At 45.5% G+C, this 16,195-nt stretch overlaps 1 protein-coding gene across 6 annotated transcripts in view; it reads left to right on the top strand.

The window, feature by feature from the left end:
* Positions 1-3,467: 3,467 nt before the first annotated feature.
* Cnot1 (CCR4-NOT transcription complex subunit 1) overlaps positions 3,468-16,195 on the top strand; it is an 87,036-nt gene continuing 74,308 nt past the window's right edge. For 5 of the 6 annotated variants that reach the window (XM_008834241.3, XM_008834236.3, XM_008834237.3 and 2 more), the window contains exon 1: positions 3,983-4,120. The gene's annotated coding sequence lies outside the window, so the exon portion shown is untranslated. Of the gene's footprint in view, positions 3,667-3,982; positions 4,121-16,195 lie in introns of those variants that run through there. The other variant, XM_029564085.1, reaches the window with a different exon arrangement.

The raw sequence follows: 16,195 nt of genomic DNA, 5'->3' as shown, positions 1-16,195 counted from the left end.
AATTACAGAGTTCCACAAATGGTGCTTAGAAAACTGCATATCCACCTGCAGGAGACTGAAACTAGATCCATATCTCATGCACAAAAAAACCATTCAAAATGCACTAAAGACCTTAATGTATGGAAGCCCTGAAATTCTGAAACTGCTAGGACAAGCAAAACTGTTCAAGATGCAGGCACAGAAAATTCATAAGGTTATTAAATAAAAATCCTAGTGCCAGCTGGGTGTGGTGGTACACACCTGTAGTCCCAGCACTTGGGAGGCAGAGGCAGGTGGATCTCTGTGAGTTCAAGGCCAGCCTGGTCTACATAGTGAGTTCCAGGACAGCCAGGGCTACAGGGAGACCCTGTCTTAAAAAAAAAAAATCCTAGTGCCAGGGATAGGCTATCTCCCTATGAGTTGTTGACTGGGGAGACTTCTGAGGTTCCCAAAACAATGCAAGCTATTGCTACTGTTTTTGGATGCCTGTCATAACTAGATGGTAAAACCTTACACTGTGGTTTCAGGATACAGAGAAACCAAGGTAGAACTAAGCTGTAAGCTTCTTCCCTCCTGGCAAGCTTTCATAGTCCTAGTTCACTTTGTAGTCCTGGCTGGCCTCAAACTCACTATGTAGACCAGGTTGGCCTCAAAGTCACAGAGATCTGCCTGCCCTTGCCTTAAGAATGCTGGGATTAAAAACTGACTCTCCCTCTTCCAGGACCATTAACTGTCGGTAGCTCCTCAGCTAGAAGTGGGGACTCCCCATTCCACCCCTCTCTATGCTCTCAGTGGGCTTTTTGTACTGTCTCTTAGATATTCTTCTAGTTGGAGCCACCTGAGTGCTACCAAAGCCTTTGGCCCGGGAAAGTAATAGCTTTGGATAGGGTGGAGTCCCAAGATAGTCAAAACTACTGTAAATGGAAGTTCCACAGATATCTGAAAAATGGGACCAAAAATATGATTACAGATAAAGTCACAGATTTCTGCTCTGCAGTTTTTAAAGCACTTTCTCAAATTCTGTAGTAATTTGCACATATTTCAAAGCAAGATCTCAAATCTTCTAGGTATGTTTTTGTCTCCACCTCCACCCTGCAAACCAATAAAACAAAAATTTGCTGACAATGACATTTTCCTCTCCACAATACAAATTATAATATAATCTTGACTCCTACATCTAAATCCTCCATTCCCAAGTTACTATAAAGCTTAAAATTTACTTTTATTTATTTTTTAACACAAAGTATTTTGGGTATTATCCCCAGGATATTTTGTGGAATTTTGTAAAATTCTTCCAGAGTTTGAGATGCATAGCTAATGGGGGCTGGAAGGACCAGAAGGCTGTGAAGGGGCCAGGGTAAGGAACTAACCTGTTTCTCAATACATTTGAACCCAGACACTTAACTGCTGAGTTAGAAGGTGACTCGGTGGATCCTTTATGAAGAACTTCACTAATAAAATTGTTTGGGCATGGTTTCCAGTGATGTCTTTCAATAAAATGGAAAGGCACACCAGGGAATCTCTACTGCCCCTTCCAGTGTAAATATTCTGAGTCTCTCTCAGCTTTCTAGTAAAGAGAGGAACCACCCAGTCTTGACACATAGGTGAGGGATTTTGATCTCTAGGCCATTGTGAAAACCTTGCAGGTAAAATTGGTTGAGTTGCCATGGCATATCATATTTTAGGAGTGATGTTGGCATAGCCTCAGAGGAGCGGCTGGCAGGGAGCTCAAGAGTAGGAGCCTCAGTTTAAATCAGCAAACCATCTTCCTGGCAAAGACAGGTTGAACTAGGAAATGGAACACAGCTTTATTCCAACTTATTTTTAGTTTTTTGGACCTGAAGTTAAAATTAAAACTGGTTGTAGAATTTATAGAGTTAACCTTAGCTGACTTGTATGGCTGTTCCTTCCTCCTCACGCCCCTTCAGACAGGCTCTCACTATGTAATCCAGGATGGCCTGGAACTTTTCTCAGCCGCCTGAATACTGGGACAATAGGCATGTACCTTTATGTGTAGTATTTTCTCTTTTATAAGACAAAAATAAAAGGCGCACGGGGGGGGGTGTTCCAGCCTCAGCAATTAAGAGCACTGGCTACTCTTGCAGAGGACCCAGGTTTGGTTCCCAGCAACCACATGGCAGCTCACGACTGGCCTTAACTCTAGTTTCAGGGAATCCAATGCCCTCTTCTGGCCCCTGAAGACATTGCACACACGTGGAGCTCTTACATGTAGGCTACACACACATAAAATAAAAATTAACAGCCAGGCGTGGTAGACCACGCCTTTAATACCAGCATTTGGGAGGCAGAGGCAAGTGGATCTTTGTGAGTTAGAGGCCAGCCTGGTCTACATAGTGAGTTTCAGGACAGCTGGGGCTACAGGGAGACTCTGTCTCAAAAAGACAAGACAAGACAAAACAAAACACCTCCCCCCAACAAAGAAAAAAATTCACTGTTACACAAATAAAACAGGAATAGAACTTCTATATAAAAAGTTAAAATAGGGTGCTGGGGAGATGGTTCAGAGGATAGCAGCACTTGTTGCTCTAGCAAAGGACCTAGATTTGGTTCCCAGCACCCACGTGGCAGCTAATAACAGCCTGTAACTCCAGTTCCAGGGAGACCTGAAGCCCTCTTCTGACTTCTGCAGGTATCAGGCACTTCTGACTTCTGCAGGTATCAGGCACTGAGGTGGTGCACATACATATATGCAGGCAAAGACACACACAAGATAAAAATAAATAAATCTACCTCCCCCCCAAGTCCAAATAGTCCTGTTGTGAGAGGTCAAGTCTATCATCTCAGCAGTAGCTGAAGACTCAAGGTCTGCCTGAGCTACACAGCGAGTTCCATGTTACAGAATGCGACCTCGTCTCAATAACAAAACAAAAATCCTACAAGAGTACACTACAGAAAACATAGTCTTCTATCCTAGGAGCCAAGAGCACTGGCATCCTCAAGTTTGCCAAGAGCAGCAGAACTTCGGTTGCTACCTCTCTGCAAGGGTCCTTTTAAAAAAAAAAGTTCTATTTTATGTGTATTGCCTACATGTAGGTAAGTGTACCGGTGTGGTGCAATGCCCCCGGAAGTCGGAAGACGCTGTCGGATCCCCCGGGACTGGAGTTTTGGACGGTTGTTAGCGGCCATGTGGGTGCTGAGATTCGAACCCGGGTCTTCTGCAAGACCAACCAGTGTTCTTAACCGCTGAACCATCTCTCCAGCCCCCATGCGTCCCTTTTTTAACAGACAGACTGGAAATTTCCTTTGATATGAGCGCTATAGGTATAGGTAGGCGCTTGGGAGACTACATTCCCCAACATGCATTGCTCATCTAGGGCGCAGATACTGACGAAAGATATCCCGTTGCTTTTGCGACAGGAATAGGCGGGGCGGGCCACTACATATCCCAGGATGCAAAGAGTCTCAACTTTATCCCGCGCTTGGCTTGCTTTCCGACGGCTGGTGCTCCTTGCTAGAGATCCGAGGGGAGGGCAGTGTTTCCACCTGGAACCTGCGCATCCTTCTGGACCGTGACATTTGGAAAGACGATGGAAAGTAGCGGAAGGCTGCACCATTCTAAAAGTAGTCTGTAGGCAGGATGGCAAGGCGTCACGGGCTCCCTTTTCGTATTGTTTCTCGGAGGCAGTCACCAGCTAGTCCTCATTGGTCGAAGAGCTCCGGGTGCAGGTGGGATGCCCAGGAGCCCCAAATCGAAGTTCACAGCGTCTACCCATTGGCCCGCACCCCTTGCGCAGGCGCCTGGGAGGTCCCTCGGGGCTGCTGAGCAGCCATTGGCCTAACCCCGCCAAGTAGGAGTCCGGGTTGGTCGTTGGACCTGGTTTCTTCCTTGACTTCTGCGAGTGTTAGTGTGTGATTGGTTGAAATCCGCGGGCACCTGTCGGCGATTGGGCGGGAGTTCGGGCGGCGGGCGGCCATTGGCTAGCGCCTTGACCAGCCCTTCTCGGGTGGGCAGCGAATGATGAAATGGGAATGGGGAGGGGAAAGGCCGCGACGTGAGCGCGCGACCTCGGGCGCCATTTTGTCGAGAAACAAGCGGAGTTAGCCGAAGAGGGGGGTCGAGGAGAGCCGGAGTCGAGGACCCAGGAATTTCCTGTGTCCAGCGTCGCCGGAGCCGCTTGAGGTGAGGTGGGCTGGGACCCGGGCCAGCGGAGGCAGGCGGTGTCAGGCTCGGGACGCCGGTACGGGAGGTGGGGGCAGCCGGCCCGGAGGTAGACCCCGGGCCATTGGGAGCGTTTCCTAGACCTGCGGCTGCTGAGGGGAAGCCGGTGCGAAGACGTGGAGCGCGGCCGGCGTCTTGGTGGTTCGCCCGGCCTTTGCGCTTAGAGGATGAGAGAGGCGCGGGGAGCCGGGGTGGCGGGGCCTGGACGCCTGGAGGATAGTGGCGGCGGTTCGCGTCCCCGGGCCTCCGCGCGCGCGGGCTGCGTCCTCTGAAGGCTTGAGTGCTTCAACTGTTCCTTTCTCTGGGGGCTCCCGGTTTGGGGGCCGTGGGTATCGGCCGAGGCCTACCTGGGTCCTCGGTTGGGAGTTGCTGCCGGCTCCCAACGCTTTTCGGGGTCCCGGGAACGCAGACCCCTCTCCGCCCCCTAGCACGTTGTCAAGCCCCCCGCTTTCGGGTGGCCTGCGGTGGGAGGGGCGGGCGAGAGCGAGCACTTCCGTGTTACTTCTTGCCACAGGTTTTTGTTCCACTCGGCGCGCCCCGGCGCTCGCACTTGCTCCACTTCGGCCCCCACCCTCTGCGCTCCGGGTCTGTGCGGTCAGTAGTGGCGGTTCTTGCTCCCCCCTCCCCCCAGCGAGTTGAGCCCTGGCAGGACCCGAGGCCGGTGCAGGTCTGGGAGAGGCTTACCTAAGGCCAAACACACTCATTGTATCACAGGACCTTGCCACCCTGGCTCCAGGCTTTACCCACCTGTGCACAGGCAGGATCTGCAGGAGGAGGGTGCTCTGTAGGTTTGAAAAAAAAATGCTCTTGAAAGTTGTTTGTAAAGTCAACTTTTATGTGAAGTAAACTTTTCCCCGCCTGAAGCCATCTTATTAAATGTCACACCCCCCTTCTGTGGGCACCCAGTCTAGGTCCTCGTCCCGTTAGACAGGCCCTGTACCAATGAGTGTCAGCCCCAGATGTCCCATTTCTTAAGACGTTAGTGAAAAAACCCTATTTTTTCCTCCCTTAAAATCTGAGTAACAGTACTTAGGTCTTCCTACCTATTCTGTTGCAATTCGATTCCCTGTGACTACATGGAGTTTATTTTTTAACAATTTTTTGAGTGAATAAATTGCCTTTTTTGGAAAAAACCCTAAACATTTCCCTCAGGACGTGCCCTTTGAAAAGAAGCAGGGATAAATGGATGAAAGAGGTGGAGGGGGAGTGATAGAGATGAATGCTGTAAGCAGTTAATGTTTGCAGACTCTAGAGGTTGGTATCCTGCCTTCAGAGAAACCAGGATGATGATAGCTGGTTGTTTAGGGTGGCAAGCTATGCTTTCATCTGAATGGTAGTGTGTACATAAAGGTTCTTTATGGGGGAGGGCATGGCACAGGTCGACTTGGTTTTTTCACCTAGTATGTATGGGTCCTAACTCTTTAGTGGAAGTGAGTCTAGAAACTAGGAAGGAAAATCTGACCTTTAGCTGGGTGTGGTGATGGCACTATCTTGTAATCCCAGCACTTGGGAGGCAGAGGCTTGAGGATCCCAGCAGTTTTTTTTAGTTACCGCCTGGTCTACAAATCTAGGCCCAGACCAGCCACTCTGTTGCAAAAAACAAAACCAGGAAAAGCCTGAAACAGAAATACCCTCACCTTTTTTTTTTTTTTGAGTCAGGGTCTCCCTGTAGCTTCGGCTGGCCTGGACCTCACTAAGTAGACCAGGCTGGCCTTGATCTCAGAGATTGTCTGCCTCTGCCTCCTGGGTACTAAGATTAAAGGCATGTACTAATCATGCCTGGCACTCCTGACTTAATATCAAAGTATTTCCTTATCTTACCCAAGTTTATAATAATTAAAAAACTTCTATTGTGTGTATTTATGATGCATGTGTGAGTGTGGTGCTCATGTTCTATAGCTTGTGTGGAAGTCAGGACTGCTTTCAGGAGTTGATTCGTATTGAATCTGGGTTCTCAGGTTTATGCAGTAAGCACTTTTACCTGCTGAGCCATCTCAAGGCCCTAAGATTATAATCACAGAAGTTGGTTTTGTTTTGAGACAGGGCATTGCCCTTGTGGTCCAGACTAGCCTCAAACTCAATATCCTCCTGCCGGAGCTTCCTAGTGATGGGATTACAAGAGTTCTGGATTATAGGGATTCATGGAGATTCATCGCCGCACCTCACCCTATTATGCTTCTTGAGTTAACAAAAACAGTATCTGCCTTTTTGAAATGCTTCGTTTTGTGATACACATATGTATGTTGTGTGTGTGCATGTGTGGTGCTAGGGCTTAGACTGAAGGCCTTATTTATGTTAGGCAAGTATTCTGCCCCTGAGCTACACCTCTTAGCCTTTTGTTTTGCTTTGTTTTGTTTTGTTTTTGAGGTAGGGTCTCATGAAGCATAGGCTAGCCTTAAACTTATAATCCTTCATTAGCCTCCCAAGTAGTGGAATTATAGGTATGTGCCACCACTTCTGTCTTGATGTTTTTTTTTTTTTTTTAAATAAAAAAACAAAACTTTAAACTTATACAAAAATGTTAGCTGAAAAGCTGGGCCTCCTGGCTCAGGTATGTGATCCTAGCACTGAGGCTCAGGCAGGAGGATCTGGAGCTTAAGGCCAGCCTAGGCTGCATGAGATCCTGTCTGGGGGGGGGGGGGCTGAAACCCGCAGTCCCTGTTGATCTAGAGGTCACTAGGTAACCCAGGCTGGCCTTGAACCCAGAGAGATCTGCCTGCCTCTGACTCCCAAGTGCTGGTATTAAATTAAAGGTATGTGCCTCCAACTCACTGCTAAACTTTTTTTTTTTCTGTCTTTTTGAGAGAGGGTCTCCCTGGAACTTACTATGTAGACCAGGCTGGCCTTGAACTCAGAGAGATCTGCCTGCCTCTGCCTCCCGAATGCTGGGATTAAAGGCATGCGCCACCACGCCTGGCACCCCTAAGCAATTCTTAAATGACCCCAAGTAAACTGAACTTGTTATTGGGAAGTTTCGAAGGGACATCCCAATGAGGTTTTTGGTTTTTGTGGTTCTGGTTATGCTTCATGGGAGCTTACATGTACTGCTAGGCAAGTAGTCTTGCCAGCAAACTCTGTGCTCAACTCCCAATGAATATTTAAAAATTTTACATATAGAATGTCCAGTAGTATGGTCGTTCTTAGTTTTTTTAAAAAAATTGTTTGTATGCATGCACCTACTTCTGTGTAGAGGTCAGTGGACAGTTTACAGAAGTCAGTTCTCACCTTTTACCTTATGGGTCCTGAGGATTGAGCGCAAGTTATCAGACTTGGTGGCAAGTGCCTTGACCTACTGAGTGGTCTCAGTGACCCATGGCTGGCAATTACTATTTTTTTAAATATTTTTTTATTTTATGTGTATGAGTGTATTGCCTGCATATATGTGAGTATATCCGTGTCATGCAATGCCGTGGAGGTTAGAGGGCTTTGGATTTCCCTGGAACTGGAGTTAAGGACGGTTTGTAGCTGCCATGTAGGTGCTGGGAATTGAACCCGGGCCCTCTGCAAGAGCAGTCAGTGCTCTTAACTGCTGAGCCATTCTCCAGCCCCAGCTGGCAGTTTTTAAGAAGCATGTTTCAGACCCAAAATAGTCTCAGAATCTTCTGTGCCGTGCATATCGTTTTTGCTTTGTTTTGTTTTGAGACAGGGTCTCTCCATAGCCTTAGATGACTTAGAACATGTTGTGTTAACCAGACTGTCCTCACAGAGATCCTTCTGCCTCTGCCTTCAAGGCATGGGCCACTGGTGTTGGTTGCTCTGTAATTCACATATTGTCTTTTAAATACTATTTTTTTGTAGATTTTGTACATTTGTAAGAATGTAGCAAGCAAATAAAACAAGTCATTCATTGAAAAGTATTCTTTGAGAAGGCAGTAATTAATTTGAAACTCTGTGTCAAGATTTGGAAACACAACCTTTGGAAGGACAAAACAGTGCAGAATTAAAGGCTTTTCAAGGTTGGTGAGTGAGGTGGCTCAGCTCAGTGGGTAAAGGTGCTTGTTGCCAGATGTTGGAAGCCTTAGGATCCAGATTTGATCACTGGATCCCACTTAAAGGAAGGAGAAAATGGACTATACAAAGTTGTCCTCTGATCTTTACATGGTGTTGGAGCATTCATGCCCACATACATCAACCACCCACAATAGTAATAGTAATAATAATACAGATAAATATATTACAGACTGAGGCAGGAGAATCATGAGTTCAAGGCCAGCCTGGTCTGCATATTGAAATCCTATCTCAAAAAACAAAAAGCATTCCATCTTTCATTCTGGGAAACTGAATTAACTTCCAGGATATGTCTTGGTTAATATTATTATACTTGTTAAAATGAGAATCCAAAAGTGTTGATAAATGAAGGATGGAGCATAGTTTGAAAGACACCATCTATATTGTGTTTGTGTGCACGCATGTGGGTGCGTGTGTGTGTGTGTGTGTGTGTGTGTGTGAGTGAGAGAGAGAGAGAAAGGGAGGGAGGGAAGGAGGGAGGGAGGGAGGGAGGATATGGATGGGCCGGTGTGCAGTGCATGGCCCACAGTGCTTGCTGAAGACAACCTTCAAGTGTTGATCCTCACCTTCCCCCTTGTTTAACATAGTCTCTTTGTTGTTTTTCCATTGCATATGCTGGGTTAGTTGGTCCTCAAGCTTCTGGGATTCTCCTGTTTCCACCTCCCATCTTGTAGGAGCAATGGGATTATCTACTGGCACTGTTGTTCCTGGTGGGTTCTGGGGAGTCAAGCTTATTCGGCAAGCACTTTGAACCACTGAACATGTCCACAGTCGGTCCACATCTTGTCTTTTTAAAATTTTTTGGTTTTTTTGAGATAGAGTCACCCTGTAGCCCCAGCTGGCCTGGAACTTGCTATATAGACCAGGCTGGCCTTGATCTCACAGTGATCTACTTGCCTTTGCCTCCTGAATGCATTACCATGTTCAACAATTTTGTCTTAAATTTTTATTTTTTGTGTGTATAAGTGTTTTACCAGCATGTGTTTAAGTATATCATGTACATGGAATTACAGATGGTTGTTAGTGGCAGTGTGGGTACTAGGAACTGAACCCAGGTCCTCTGCAAGAGTAGCCAGTGCTCGGCCAGCTTTCCAGCCCTGTTTGTCTTTTGAGACAAGGCCTTGTTGTATAGCTTTGACTAGCCTGAAATTTGCTATATAGACTAGGCTAACCTCAAATTGCAATGATCTTCCTACCTCTGCCTCCTAGGTGCTGGGATTACATGTATGCACCACCCACATTTACTCTTTGCCTTTTTTCTTTTTTTCCTGGTTCTTTCAGATAGTCTTGCTGTAATGTAGCTCACACTGGTGTAGAGCTAGGATTGGTGACCTTACCTCCTTAGCTCACCCTGAGTGTGGGAGTTATAGGCCTGTATGTCCATATTTCTATTTAAAACAAACAAAAAAAATTGTTTTTTTTTGGGGGGGAACAGGGTCTCACAGACTAGGTTGGCCTGAATTTACAGAGATCTGCCTGCCTCTGCCTCCTAAGTGCTGGGCTTAAAGGCCTGTCCTGCTACACCTACCCCATTATATTTTTTTTTTTTTTTTTTTTTTTTTGGTCTTTTTCAGTCAGGGTCTCCCTGTAGCTCCAGCTGACCTCAAACTCTATGTAGAGCAGGGTGGTCTTGAACTCACAGAGATCTGCCTGCCTCTGCCTCCCAAGTGGTGCTGGGATTAAAGGCATGTACTACCACGCCTGGCCCATCTAAATATTTTTAAGCTTTATTAAGTGCTCATCATTTCCCCTTTAGCATAATTATTTTGGTTTCTGCTTAAAATTTATTTATATGTATGTGTTTGTATGTGTGTGCAAGCGGGTACCCACAGAGACCAGAAGACATCCTGTCAGATACCCTGGAGCTAGAATTATAGGCACTTATGAGCTGTCCAATATGGGTGTTGGGAACTGTACTCAGGTCCTCCAGAGGAGCAAGTGTTCTTAACCGCAGAGCCATCTGTCCAGCCCTTGTGTAATACTTTGAAGGCTTGTCACTTTGGTTTTATAGCTCCTAAGGTGGTTTGTTTTTTTATTTTTATTTTTTGGTGGATGGGGAAGGGGGTTTTTCTTTGAGATAGGGTCATAGCCCTGGCTGATCTCACTCTGATAGCCCATCTTGGCAGTGTCTCTGCTTTAGTCACTCAAGTGCTGGGATTACAGGCATGTGGCACAGTTTTTGATGCTTTATTGTTTTGTTTGCTTGATTTAAAATTTTTTTTTTTGTCTTCTGAGACAGGGTCTCCTTGTAGCCCCAGCTGTCCTGAAACCCACTATGTAGACCAGGCTGGCCTCAAACTCACAAAGATCCACCTGCCTCTGCCTCCGAAGTACTGGGATTAAAGGTGTGTGCCACCATGCCCGGCCCTTTTAAATTTTTTTCAATGTGTGTGAGTGTATTACTTGCATGCATGTTTGTGCACTGGTGTCGTGCAATACCCGCAGAGGACAGAAGAGGGTGTCGGATCCCCTGGGACTGGAGTTATGGATAGTTGTTAGCCACCTTGTGCATGTTGGGATTTGAACCTGGTCCATCTTCTCAACAGGAAAGCCTAACTGCCAAGTCTAGGTTTCCTTATCCATTACTTTGGTGTTTGTATATGCATACATGTGTGCAGGGACACACATAGAAGTCATTTTATGCTTTTTTAAAAATATTATGTATTATTTTTATTTTATGTGTATGAGTGTATTGCCTGCATGTATGTGAGTGCACCAGTGTCGTGCAATGCCGCGGAGGTTAGAGGAGGGCTTCGATTCCCCCGGAACTGGAGTTAAGGACAGTTCGTAGCCACCATGTGGGTGCTGGGAATCAAACCCGGGTCCTCTGCAAAAGTATTCAGTGCTCTTAACCACTGAGCCATCTCTCCAGCTCCATTTTATGTTTTTAAAAGATGTTTGTGTGGTGTGTATATGTGCCCATGAGAGTGCACAGGCACACTTAGGGAGGTCAGATGATATATGAGTGTTGGTTCTCACCTTTCACTCTTTAAGGCCGTCTCTTTTCACTCTGCATTTGCCAGGCTAACTGGTCCTGGAGCTGCAGGGGATTCCTGTCTTTGCATTGGGATTACAGACACTTGCTACTGTGTTGGCTTTAGGTGAGTTCTGGGAATTGAAACTTGGGTCCTCTTGTGAGGCAAGTGCTTTACCCACAGCCATTTTCCTTTCTCTCTTTTTTTTTTTTTTTTTTTAAATTTTTAAAATACATTTTTTATGGTGTGTGTACATGATGTAAGCACACATGCCATGCCATGCCATGCCATGAGTATAAATGTCAGAGGACAGCTTTGTAGAGTTGGTTCTCTCTGACTTTAGGTGGGATGGATTTTGGGTAACTAGGTATGTGTGACAGGCATTACCTGCTGAGCCATCTTCTTAGTCCCCTTGTTTTTTTTATTTTTTGAAACGGTCTCATGTAGCTGTAGTAGATGCTCAGTTTATAGGAATATGCCTTTGTATTCGGTTTTTTTAGAAAGATGGGTCAGCGGTTAAATGCACCAACTGTTCTTTCAGAGGACCCTGGTTTGATTTCCAGCACCCACATGGTGGCTAACAACCATCTGTAACTCCAGTTTCAGGGGATCCCATGTCTTCCTCTGACCTGTGGGCATTGTACAACATAGGTGCCCTTACACATATGCAGGGAGTACACTCATACACATTAAAAATAAGATAAATAAAATTTTAAAGGTAAAACAAAAAGATTCTATTCTATGTGTATTAGTGTTTTGCCTGCATATATGTATGTGTGAATACCTGGTACCTTGGAGGCCAGAAGAGCTGCAGGGAATTCTCTTGTCTCTGCCTCCCATCTTGCTTTAGGAGCGCTGGAATTACAGATACCTGCTACCAGTTGGATCTTCTAGAACTTGAGTCACACTAACAGTTGTGAGCCGCTACGTGGGTGCTAGGGGACTGAACCTAGGTCCTCTGCAAGAGCAGTAAGAGCTGTTTTTCTCTTGGCCTGGAACTCACTGTGTAGACCAGGCTGGCCTTGAACTCACAGAGATCTGCCTGCCTCTGCCTCCTGAGTGCTGAGATTAAAAGCGTGTGCCACCACACCTGGCAAAAGCAGTAAGAGCTATTAACCACCAAACAAACCATTGCTTCAACCCACCCATGTCCAGTTTTGTTTTGTTTTTTTTTTCCCTTCTGAGACAGGGTCTCCTTGTAGCTCCAGATAGCCTTGGAACTTACCATGTAGACCAGGCTGGCCTTGAACTGCAGAGATCCACCTGCCTCTGCCTCCAGAGTGCTGGGATTAAAGGCATGGACCACCATGCCCAGCCCATGTCCAGTTAGGGATTGTTTGTGCATGCTAGGCAAGCACTTTTTTGTTTGTTTTTGAGACAGGATCTTCCTATAGCCCCAGCTGGCTTGGAACTTGCTGTGTAAACCAGGTTGGCCCCAATCTCACAGAGATCTACCTACCTCTGCCTCCCAAGTCCTGGGATTATAGGTACATGCCACCATGGCCAGTTTATCACAATTTTTTTGGAGAGATGTTCTGAGTGTGGAGATCAGTCAGGAGGAGAACTCGAGGAGTTCTCTTTCTGTCATGTGGATCCTGCAGATCCAACTCTGATTGTCAGGCTCAGTGACAACTGTCTTTACCTGCTGAACCATCTATCAATTTCAAGCCCAGGAGATTTACTTTTGATGTGCTGTATTTATGAGATTGAGCAAATATTGCTAGTTTTGCTGTCATAATCGAGGCTGAGTACGTGGTGCGTGCCTGTAATCCCTACATTTCTTAGACTTGGGAGGTGGACACAAGAAGATCAGGAGTTCAAGGCCAACCTTTCTCAAAAAACAAGTCAGTTGTCCTGGAATCAAGAGGATGTGGGGGTGTAAATTGAATTCACTGCTGAGAGGCGCATTGGGCTTCCAGGCCCGCTGCGACTTCCTCTCCTCCCATTGTCCTTACGAACAACTGAGAAATTATTCCTCCAAACTACAATTTCTGGAATAATATTTATTGGGTTTACTAACAGCATATGTCAGTAAGGAGTTACTTTACAAAGGTATAGACACCTTTGGGCTGTTTCCTCTACAATTTGGCTGAACCTTTCAGATCTGTGGCCTGCAGGCCCAAGGTGGTGAAGCACCCTCCTCTCCTCTGGCTTCTCAGGATGTCTCTCCTTAGTCCTGCTCCCTCATGCAGTTAAGGCTGATTGATTGGGTGGGAGGGGTGACTGTCTCCCTCTGTCCCTCCTGTGGAGAGTCAGACAGTGGGGGAGGGGCAAACTAGAGAAGGAAAACATTCATCTATTGCTCATCATTTGGATTACATGCCTATCCAACAGGGGAGTTGTAGCTTAATGGTAGTATACTTGCTTAGCATACTCAGGGCCTTGGGTATGATTGCTGGTATGGGGGGGTGGAATTAGCTGTCTACTTTTATTCTTTTTTCCTTTGCAAGTCACTATTTGGTTACCATGTGTTTTGAGGGGAGAGTTGGCCTTTTTGAGACAAAAAGCTAGCTTGAGACAAAGTAGCTAGCTACTTTATACTAGGCTAGTCTTGAACTCACAAAGATCTGCCTGCCTCTGCCTTGAGAGTGCTGGGATTAAAGGTATCCGCTGCCATGCCCCGTACTGTGGTTTTTTTTTTAAAAAAGATTTATTTATGCGTGAATGTGTGTGTATGTGTCTGTCTTGTATGTGTATGCAGTTTTCCTCAGAAGCCAGAAGAGTGCTTCAGATCCCCTAGAGCTGAAGTTACAGGTTGCAGTGAGCCATCCAATATGGGTGCTGGGAGCCAAACTCCAATTCTCTGAAAGAGCAGAACACTCAACCATTTCTCCAGCTTGTTTTTTTATTGCACAAATAACATGGCAGTGCATTGTAATAGTAAAATATTCTAGGAATAGATTTCTTTTTATTTTAAATTTATCTTTTGATGCCTGATCATAAATCCAGGTCCTCATGCATGTGTGGCAACACTTTACTACTGAACTACATCTTTAGCTGTACAGTTAGTTCTGTACATTGTAGCCTATAATGACTTTTGAATCATTGCTTTGAAAATATCCTTCCTCTGCTCAAAAGTCCTTCAAATACCTTCTCTTAGAATTGCATTGTTTACCTCCTTCCTTGTCTGTGATAGTGTATTACTATGTTGTATGATTTATGCAGTACTTTTTTTTTTTACACATTTATCTTGTGTATGCATGTGTGTGGACACTCAGGTCACACAGCTCACTTGTGGAGGTCAGAGGACAACTTGGAGTCATCCCTTCTCAACTTCTGAACATCTCTGCCACTTTTCTTCTGAAATGTTGACATTTTGTCTGCTTCTAGTCCAACCAAATTGCTGTTTAAAAATTTTTTTGTGTGGTGCTTGGGCTCAACTGGCTTAGTGGTTAAGAGCACTGACTGCTCTTGCAGAGGACCGGGTTCAGTTCCCAGCACCCACGTGGTGGCTATGAACCATCCTTAACTCCCGTTCCAGGGGAATCCGAAGCCCTCTTCTGACCTCCAAGGCATTGCATGACACGGGTGCACTCACATACATGCAGGCAATACACTCATACACATAAAATAAAAATAAAATTTAAAAAAATCTAAAACTTTGACCATGTTGAGCAAATGTTTTACCACCAATCTATACTTGAGCTCCACCCCCGCCAGATCCCTGGCCCTTTTCCCCCTTTTGTGAAAGACAAGATTTGTAGCCCAGGCTGGCTTTAAATTTGTGATCTTCCTTCCCCACCCTCCCAAGTGTTAGGATAAAGGATGTGTGCAGCGACGCCTAGTTTGTCAGTGTGCTCTTGAGTAGTTGTCTCTCTCTTTTTATTTATTTTTGGTCTTTTTGAGACAGGGTCTTCCTGTAGCCCCAGCTGTCCTGGAACTCACTATGTAGACAAGGCTGGCCTTGAACTCACAGAGATCCGCCTGCCTCTGCCTCAGAGTGCTGGGATTAAAGGCATGCGCTACCACGCCCGGCAGAATTACTATTTCTTTCTGATGGGACTATGTCTTAAGTGCTTGACACATGGGACTGGAGTGCTGACTCAGTGATCTGCACTTATGTGTACATACCCATACACATAGACACATGATTAAAAATAAAATTAATCTTAATACTTGGGAGGCTGGAGAGGTAGTTAAGAGCATTGGCTGCTCTTGCAGAAGACTAGGTTTGGTTCTCAGCACCACATGGCAGCTAACAACTGTTCTTAACTCCAATTCCAGGGAATCCAACAGCTTCTTCTGGGCATTGCATGACATAGGTGTGTGTACTCACATGCAGGCAAAACACTCGTGCATAAAATAAAAAATAAATGAAAAAATATTTGGCACATAATACTCAGCAAAGATTTGCGTTAATACACATAGTGGTTATGCATAAACTGTTTTCTGATCAGTTATAGTAGCCACTTATATAAGCCATATATCATTACTTATTATCAGGTTGGTTTTTATTTTTTGTTTTTTAGTTTTTAAAATTTTTATCTTTTGTGCGTATGAGTGTTTTGCCTGCATATGTGTATACCTGGCAACTGAAGTTACAGATGGTTGTGAGCCACCTTGTAGGTTCTGGGAACTGAATGTGGGTCTTCTGTAAGAGCAGCAAGGGCTCTTAACTGCTGATCCATCTCTCCAGCTCTCCTTATTCATTGTTTTGATGCAAGTGTTTAACCCAGAGTTTATGTACTCTCAGCATGCGGTCCACCACTGTGCTGCTGCTCTGTGACTTGTCTGGTGAGTTGAATTGTGCTCGGCTTTATTTGCTTGGGAAAGTCAGTGTTTTCATCTGTTTTATTATTAGAGCAGCAAGGGCTCTTAACTGCTGATCCATCTCTCCAGCTCTCCTTATTCATTGTTTTGATGCAAGTGTTTAACCCAGAGTTTATGTACTCTCAGCATGCGGTCCACCACTGTGCTGCTGCTCTGTGACTTGTCTGGTGAGTTGAATTGTGCTCGGCTTTATTTGCTTGGGAAAGTCAGTGTTTTCATCTGTTTTATTATTATTGTGTGTGTGTGTGTGTATGTGTGTGTGTATGTGTGTGTGTGTGTGTGT

This window comes from Nannospalax galili, unplaced genomic scaffold (assembly GCF_000622305.1).
Source record: "Nannospalax galili isolate Female #2095 unplaced genomic scaffold, S.galili_v1.0 scaffold716, whole genome shotgun sequence".
Classification (NCBI taxonomy): Eukaryota; Metazoa; Chordata; class Mammalia; order Rodentia; family Spalacidae; genus Nannospalax; species Nannospalax galili.
This window is presented reverse-complemented; position numbering and strand designations above follow the sequence as displayed.